Source organism: Austrofundulus limnaeus, unplaced genomic scaffold, assembly GCF_001266775.1.
Source record: "Austrofundulus limnaeus strain Quisiro unplaced genomic scaffold, Austrofundulus_limnaeus-1.0 Scaffold126, whole genome shotgun sequence".
Taxonomy (NCBI): domain Eukaryota; kingdom Metazoa; phylum Chordata; class Actinopteri; order Cyprinodontiformes; family Rivulidae; genus Austrofundulus; species Austrofundulus limnaeus.
The window spans coordinates 355339-364697 of NW_013952528.1; positions in this window are offsets into that span (position 1 = coordinate 355339).

Below are 9359 nucleotides of genomic sequence, written 5' to 3' on the forward strand. Positions count from 1 at the left end.
TATATATGCAATGTATGAATTGTGTGAATCAAATGGCCAAAGTAAGGATGTGCTGCACACAGACACTGAAAACACATTAACACTTGTGTTGCATTCTTTTCCTCTTTGACTCAAACAATGATTGATAGCTGATAGTGGTTTTAATTGAATGTCCAACAACTTCATACACTGAAGTGGCTCTTTTTAAGTTCAGTTCCTGTGGTTTTATTCTGAAAGAGTACTGAACAATAAGTCAACACGTCCTGCAGATCTAAAAGACCGGGGACCTCGGGCTGAAGTGTGGACAGTCAACGAGCTTGTTGTCCGAGGGGATGGGGAAAGGTGAAGTGGACGTCAACAGCTGGCAAAAAAAATCTCGTTTTTATATTTGATTTTTTTACCGCCAGGCTGATGGTTTATTTTATTATACATATTTTTTTCTTTGTTTCATGGCCAAAGCTCAGTTTGACAGCAGGAAGAGGGTGAAAAGTTACCAAGCTGAAAGTTTTTAAATCTGTTTAGCTATGAATTTTAATGTAAATATTTAAGATGTAATGTTTCTGCGTTTTCAAGAAAAACAGTGAAGTCACAATTTCCTTTAGTTTATACAGCTTTACATCAGACACAGTCTGTCATTGTATAATTTTGTAACTGACTATTACAGAAAGCATTTACTGTTTCCATTCCAATGTGTGCAACTGATGCAAATCATTGTTCGGTTTGCAAAACTCTATAAGAGATAACTTAAACATATTTCGAATGCACGCTTATGGATGTTGAATAAACTTTTAAAAATCACTTTTTGGCCCTGTGATAGACTTGCGACCTGTCCAGGGTGTACCCCGCCCCTCGCACTGTGACTGCTGGATATGGGCACCAGTGACCCATGCAACCCTGAAAAGGAAGAAGCGKGTACAGAAAATGGATGGATGGATGGATGGAAATTACTTTCTGTTCAGGTTTCATTTACAAAATACACTCATTAATGTTATCTTCAGGTTGGGGAGCCAACATCAGTGCAGCCCAGAAGGTTCATCCACATCTTTTTTCCCCTCCTTCTAATGCTCAATGGGCTGCATGAGAAGCGTTTGCTCCRTATTGTTGCCTTGCAGCAAGAAAGTTGCAGGTTTGACTCTTTGGTGTGTGGGTTTTCTCTGGGTACTWCGCACAGCCTAAAACCATGCACTTTAGATCAATTGGCAACTCTAAGTTATATGTAGGTGTGTGTTAGAGATGTGCATTTTAGGTACTTATCAATACTTTTCAAATCCCTTGATCAGAATTTGACTTTTTTTTTTTTTTTCAAATATTTGAAGCTTCCCACTAATCACCTGAGAGGTGTGGAAACAGAGATCTCTCGGCTTGCTGTGCATGTTTTGGTCGGAGTTTATTTTTCAGAAAGCAAAGGTAGTGTAGGAAAGTGTTTACTTTGAAGTTATTGATTCATTAATTCAGCTTCCCAGCGGAAAAAGTATTTTTTAATTGTGCCATTAGAGAAAAAGAATCAAGTCTCCACTTTTGTGGCAGACATGACTGTTAGTTGTCAAGCAGAGGATGGACTAATGTTGTGCTACACTGGCAGGAGGGAAAATGTGTGAAGGAAGGAAGAGATTCTCTATTTTTAGTCCTGAGTTTCRGAATATGATGTGTTGAACCAAATTGAACATGTTTACCCCACAGCAGCACACTTAAATAACCACACAAATTCATTTTGATGTACGTGTATACTGCTAAGCATTGGTAGATTCTGGTGAAATAGCATTTGGGACAAATTATCTCCCAATTCATTCCTAGTGTAGTTTAGTGGGGCGGCTGTGGTGTAGTGGTAGAGCAGCCAGCTTTGAGACCTGCAAGTCACAGGTTCAACTCCCCRCCATGCCCACATGCTGTTGTGTCCTTGGGCAAGACACTTCACCCGCCTCCATGCAGCATCACATCTGTCAGTGTGCCCCARGGCAGCTGTGTCTACAATGTAGCTTACCATCATAAGTGTGTGTATGGGTGAATGTCTGTAAATGTAAAGTGCTTTGAGTGTCCTGGATGGATAGAAAGGTGCTACGTAAGTACATTACATTTAGTGTCATTAATATAGCTCCTATAATACAGCTCCTAGTATAGGAAAGGTGTCTTGGTCCCTTTATCTTGTTGTCACTGTGAGGATTACTGAAACACATTTAGTCTGGTCCCCTTTCCAGAAATAGTTTACCATAGGAGCAGGGGCAGTTCTAGGGGCGTGGCCAAAGGGGCATTGGCCCCATCTGAACAATGATGGTGGTTGCAGTTCCACTTCCAACCACTAGTGGCACCAGTGAGTCAAATAATAAAGTCCAGCATGAAGCCAGCAAACAGAAAACTTTTTCAATTTGAACAATCCTGCAGGAAAAAAAAAGTTGTTATTTTTTTTACGATGGCTGGATTTTCTCATGTGTGTTTGAGAGTCTTTTATTTATGTACAGTAAAAAAAAAATCATGTCAAATTGATAAAAAATAATTTACTGTGCAAGCTTTACTGTTTGAACACGCATGACTGATTAAATGTATAAACCTTACAAAAACTGTGGATTTGTGTGCAAGGATGTTGAACAAATACTTGGCCCCTCTATGAATGGTGTGATCCCTTAATTGCCCCTTGCACTGAAAACCCCTAGATCATCCACGAAGACCCTACCTTGGCAGTCCTGTAATGGACAATATTACCTCCTGCATCCTTGAAATGTTCAAACCCCTCTACCACAATAAGATGGGGATTCATGAAGCTCAAGTTGAGAAGAGTTCAGAGTCCAGTTGCGGTCATTTAAGTTCATATGGAGGTGTTTTAGACATAGGCTCTAGGACATATTGAATAAATAATGCATTTAATAACAAGTAAATAACTTGGTTTGGGCCTTTATTTACAACATAAAAAAGTAATTTGATGGGTTTTATGACCTCAGTAAACATGTCCAACAATGACCATACCATATGAATGACCAATTACATCATATGAACTCAACCTCTAAGAGGTGCACATCTTTATGCTTTAAAAAAAACTTTTAGGGTTCAATAACTGTATGCATTACAACATAATGAAGAGGTAATTAATTTACTTAAAAGTTCAGCTTGTTTATGGTTTGTCCATCTGTCACACAATATTGACTTAGTTATAGCCAGTGTTATGTTTGCTAAAGTCAGTTAGCTGTGGCACCATCTTGAATTATGTAGACTTCAAAAGTTGATGTAAGTTGTTTCTTACAGTTTGAAATATTAATATACCACTGTTTCAAGAGACATTTTGCTAACACAATAGACAAGCATGTCTACAGACACAGTCAATAACAAAAATCTTTCAATTTTTATCACGTTTTTTTTAGTTTGCACTCTTGCCTTTTTTTCTTTCTTTTTTGATGAAATCAGAAAATATCAGTGTTGATTTGTAGCAGAGTGTTAGTGAATCAAACCTAAAATAGATCCTATTGCCTTACACAATAAACACAACTCTGCAACAAGAATAATAAAGTCAAATGATATCAGACTTTATTTTGTTTCATTAAATCAATATGGCATGTATGCTTGACACAGAAAGCTTTTATAAGGATCTGCATATTGTGAAGTATTTGAATCAAATGTATTCACAATCAAATGGAAAAATGGAATGATTAGACTTTAATTTATGCTGGAAATTTGTCCTTAGATCTGCACTGTCTCTCATGTTTTCAGCATGGTGCTAATTAAGCAAAAACTATCACATTTTATGACATGTCAGCTTCAATTCTCAGAAATTTTAGGTTTTAAACCAAGAAAAAAAAAGTGCAACAGTGTTTGAATGSTGACACCATTTTAGCTCTCACTTGACTAAAATAGCCCTAATTAGTCTTAGGCTGTGTCTCGTTCGCAGTCATCTCTAGGAAAGGCCAGGTGATGCAAATTCCAAACCTTTATAAATACTCTGACTCTTTAAACATCAACCAACAATCACCATCTGCAAGTGTTAGGCAGCAGATGCCCCCAGCAGAAGATTGCAAAGCACRTTCAGGTTGTAGCAGTGTATCACAATAAGTGATTAAGAAATGTCAATGAACAGGAGTAGAAAAGGTTATRTTGAGAGCTGGAATACAAAAAGGCCACAACTTTTCTTAGGACTGCTAGTCAAGTAAATCAAACTTCTTAGATTGAGTTTTGCTGCAAAAATAAGGCTTCCTATGAGAGCCATTAAAAGAGAAAGGTTCATGTCTCCCCAATTTAGATTCCTTGTTTTTAACCWATTTAGATTTCAACGTTTCTCTATCATCGTCAAAATAAACTGGATTTTCTAAACATCTTAAAGTGGATCAAAGTAGAATATTTTGTCTGTTACACTCTTGTTGTAGCAGGCTCCGAGTTGAATGAAAATTTGCTCTGAAAGCATTTCAGATACATGGCATTAAGGTTGGGTGGCATTGATCTCATTCACACCAACATATTGTCTTCAGATAATTCCTTTGTATACAGTATTTCCGGGGCAGGGCAGAAAAGGGTGACGTGTGTGGATCGTATGGTCTGTGGTGTGTTGAGTTACTTTCTACCGCTCTCGTCATCTCTCCATCAAACTTCAGTCAGCTTTCATGTTTTTTTTTTTTAATTTTCTTCTTCAAATAGATTTTTTAGCACTTGTCAAAAAAATTTGGGCCTCGGTCAGAAAGGAGATCTGGGGGGGTTGTGATTTTTTTTGGTTCAAAAAAAGAATGAAACTGACAGCAGATTGAGCTGATTTTTCCATGAAACCACCATGTTTCCTGCTGCCTGTCGCTGCAACGAGCATCCTATAGGATGGTCATGTTCTGAAAAGAAAAGCAGTGTATAATATTTATCACAACTCTGGTATTGTTTGGCCTATCAACACAATTTAAAAAGTGRTGTATAGTTTCAAGTCTCTACTTTTGACTCAAATTGAAACAGTGTCTCAGGGAAGGTGTGTCTTTGCAGCAAGAGCAATTTAAATAGGTCATGTGACTAGGCTCCAGAATGGAGGTCTTCAACCCTGCATTATCCCRCATGTTTTAGGTGTTTCCCTGTTTCAGCACGCCTGACTGAAATTAATGAGTGATTGACAGGCTTCTGCTAAACTGGATGACATTCTGAGTAGATAATTTAATTATTTGAATGAGCACAGAAAGACCCCAGGATCGAATCCCAGGATCTTCTTGTTGTGAGGCGTTGGTGCTTACCACTGAGCTGTCGTCCTGCCATGGACAAGTGGACGGACACGTTTTTCATTGTTGACATCTTTTAATTAATTTGTAAATAAAACATTTCTGCACTGCTACCCTCTATTAGAAGCTAGAGGGGGCTGGGGCATAAAGCACTTTAGGTTTAAATAAAGGTGTCAAAAAAGATACAAAGAAGCTGACCTTGCAACCATCCTTCTGTCATCTAYACCCGCTTCTTCCTTTCAGGGTAACTGGTGCCCATATCCAGCAGTCACTGTGCAAAGGGGCAGGGGACACCCTGGACAGGTCGTAAGTCCATCACAGGGACACACATAGAGACCAACAATCATTCACTCTCAGGGATTTTGAGTTACCGGTTAACGTAAGTCATGTTTTTGGTGGGAGGAAGCTGGAGTACCYAGAGAAAACYCACACATGCCTGTAGAGAACATGCAAACTCCACYCAGATAGGTCCCTGGACCGGGATTTGATCTGGCGTCCTTCTTGAGAGCCATCAACTCTACCATGCCGACCTTACAACCAGAATGCTATAATCTGGAGGGACACCTTAAATTCAGAAATTGTTGTTTTGGCMGAAGACACTTGTTCACCATGTTTAGACACTTTCATAAAGTTTACTTTTTTCASTCAAGTACTTTGAAATTAGTACAATTTAACACATTATTGTAGTGCCACAAAAGGCAAAAAAATGTTTTTAAAACTTTACAAATATTAGCTTAACATTATTTTCCAAATCCTTTTTGCGTATAGTTGAGTATACTCACCAGACTTTAGAAGTACAGAAACCTGCTTAGTCTCATGCACTAAACATAAATCATAGTCATTAAACCATATTCAGAGACTAATCAAATACACACCAAGCATCTCAGTTTTTCTTGGATGGTCAGATTACGATGCATTTTGTCTTTTTTTTTTTCTTCAGTTTATGATTTATGGGCACCTTTAGTCAAATGTTGAACCAGTGTTGCAGTGTTTTAATTAAAGAAAACCGTCTGCTCCAAACCACTTGGCCCCATTTCTGATTAAAAAAAATGTCTGACTTTGTTGTGATGCGCCATGTGTTCAGCTTCCCATTTTGCCCAGCAAATTCATGTTTATGGGTGTTGGAGTTGATTTAGCCAAACAAAACCAAAGGGAGAGAGGCAGACATTAAACACAGAGAAGAAAGAGTGATATGGGGAAAAAAGACAAAAAGCAACAGAGGAGGGCAGTTACCTCGGATCCAAATTGCCCACATCTCATTAGTGCCTGCTTTCAGCYCAGATGATGTTCACCCTCCTACTGAATTATGCATTTGCCACTAATTTGGGGAAGGGTTCTAAATTGTGCGCAGTTTATCTCTATGAACAACCTGCAAGCATTTTGTTGGAGCCCTCAGGTTTTACCTGCTAATCTGTAGAGGCAGAGGAAAGAATCTTAAATGAGGCTAATTTTAAGAGTTATGACCTGGAGTAGCTCCTAAAAGGTTCATCTTTATAAAGAAATCAAACCATATTTTGRCATTTAAAAAAATATAATAACACTAAAACATGTTCTGAAAAGCATCTTTCTTATGTCACTGCGATGACTGAAAAAACATAATATTTTTGAAGAAATTTTGCAGCTTATACTTAAAGTTACAATGTAAATTTTAAAAAATATCTCCTCAAAGCACCCCTCTCATACTTCCAAGCCACGCTAAGCACACCCCACCCCCATCCCTCGCTGCTCCTCACCTCTACCAAAGACACATTTAACATTTTATCTCTTTATCAAAATAATAAAAGATTAAAGTAAAAGGTTAAAAACAAATAAGAACTGAGACATACAGAGTTTAAATTATTCAAATGGACTGGTTTTGGTCATTTGTGTTTACAAACAACAAATGGAAACCAGTGATCTAAGCTAAGGAAAAATRCCCACATTAAACTGTAGGAAATGTAAATGGAACAACAAACAAAATGATCAAGGGGACACAGGMAAAATCCACTTYTTTAGCTCTTAAATAGATTTTGTTGTGTACTTGGWGTCTCTAGGAGTGCCGAMGAGTTTAATTTAGTCTCTCTTGGTGTTGCAAAAATGTCAATATTCTACAGTATTTGAGTAATATTTTCAACCCGTTCTGTTTTTATATATTTCCTTTTATGCTTTTTTGATCTATAACCTCACACTGCTAAAAAAAAGGTCACGGACTTCCAGCTTAAAAATTTTGTGAATCCACAGTTCTGCAACTTTGTCGTGTAAATTCTCCTCTGGCTCTAGGTCGGACTCTGGCTCCAACATGTAAGGCTGGATGGACAAGGCTTCCGTTGTTGACATATTTCAATTTATTTGTAAAAAAAAGAGTTTCTGCACCGCGCTACAGTCATAAACCCTCTATCAAACTGGAATGGACCACTCTGGAAACTGGTGGGAGCGGGGTGTGAAGTGTCTCATTTACATTTAAACAGACAGCACCAAGTTACTCTCAGATGCACCTCAGAACTTGGGTGAATTATGCCATTAGTGTCACCGTTGGTCACCGAACACTTATGTCACTTCCTTGTAGTACTATTAAGACCAAAATACAAATTAAGAGTCAACTTCAAAGTTAGAGTTTTATTTGTTTTACTTATAYGGTATTTTTTAAGAGATATAACAAGTAAAAAATAAAAGTCCTTCACTTGAGTTTTGAAGCTAAACTCTAACTGAAGTTTAGAGACTGTACCACCACCAAAAGTCAAAGCACACAATTTTGATGAATAATTAGATTTTTTTTCCCCATTTTTCTTTCCATACCTGCAGGGCATAAAAACGAATGAAACTTATGAACAGAATGGGAATACTGTAAGTGTGCTTCAATGCTTATGCATTAAAACCCTTGATTACAGTGAAATAACAGGCCAGCAGCGTGCAGCATAAACCAGGTGCTCCTGCTGGTGTGTCGCCTGACTGATATTTGTGTGCAGTAGATCTCTAATAAGTCATGCATATTTAATTTAGTAAACGATCTTTCACCTCCAATTTCATGTGTACAGTATGAAATATTACATGGTTGTATTTTTAGTTAACATGGAACACGGCACGCACTCAGAGGCCACGTAGGCCGATTATGTTACTGTGATGAAAATAATGCCAGCCATCCATCAGCGGCTCAGAAGAGGGCTCTGTCACTTTAATGCTGCGGGGGGAATTTTTATCTTTATGAGTGAAATGTAGTAAAGCAATCACTCTATGCAAACTCCAATGAGTTTACTCACAAAGGGGATGGGGTCTCTGTGTGTATGTGGGTGGTGGTTGTGGTGGTGTGTGTGTGTGTGTGGCGGGGGGGTGTTACAGCAAAGAGCTCAGTCATCTTCATAGAGGAAGATGTGTTCCAGCCAGCACCTATCACAAAGTTGGACGCTGACGATGCTGTCCAGCTAACAAGATGTTTGCGTTCGCTAATAACCCAAAATTACTGTATAAACTAAARTTACTTTGTAAATTCAGTTGCAAGACTTCTTCGCCCAGCAGGTGCTGCTGTTGCTTCCCTCTCTGGCTCTGGTGGTCAACCCATCACCTCCCAATCAAGTGAAAAATAAAAGGCGGAGTCAGAACACTGCTCTCTGCCAGACTATTGAAGTCACTTTAGTGATGTTGGTCTTGTTTTTTTTTTTATTTATTTGTTTTTGTAGTCTTCTTTATCTGAATTAATGATGACCTGTGTTCTCCTTGTTGTGTTCACTGCTTTGAAACAACTCTCATTAAAGGGATCCTTGATTAGTTGTAACATTAGACTTTATTTGATAAACATTTATTTTAACTGTAAAATAAAGACTGTAAAAATACTGTAGGCTGATTAGTTTTGTAATTTTTTTAAAACATATTTTAACACRGACGGAGCTATTTTATTTACACACAAAGCATTCTGGGTACATGATGACGTGGATAGATCCTCGGTGCGAGGCTACTAGCGAGCAATATCCACCCTGATGGTTAATCTTGGGCAATATCTGATGATTGACTCTTTTAATTGAAACCTGGAAAAGCCGGAAAAGGGTAGAGTGCCTTCTCCGGGTCAGTGGGGTCGTCCTGCTTCAAGTGGAGGAGTTTAAGTATCTGGGGATCTTGTTCACGAATGGGGGAAGAAGGGAGCGGGAGATCGACAGGCGGATTGGTGCCGCTTCTGCTGTAAAGCAGGCGCTGTACCGGTCCGTCGTGGTGAAGAGAGAGCTGAGGCAGAAAGCGAAGCTC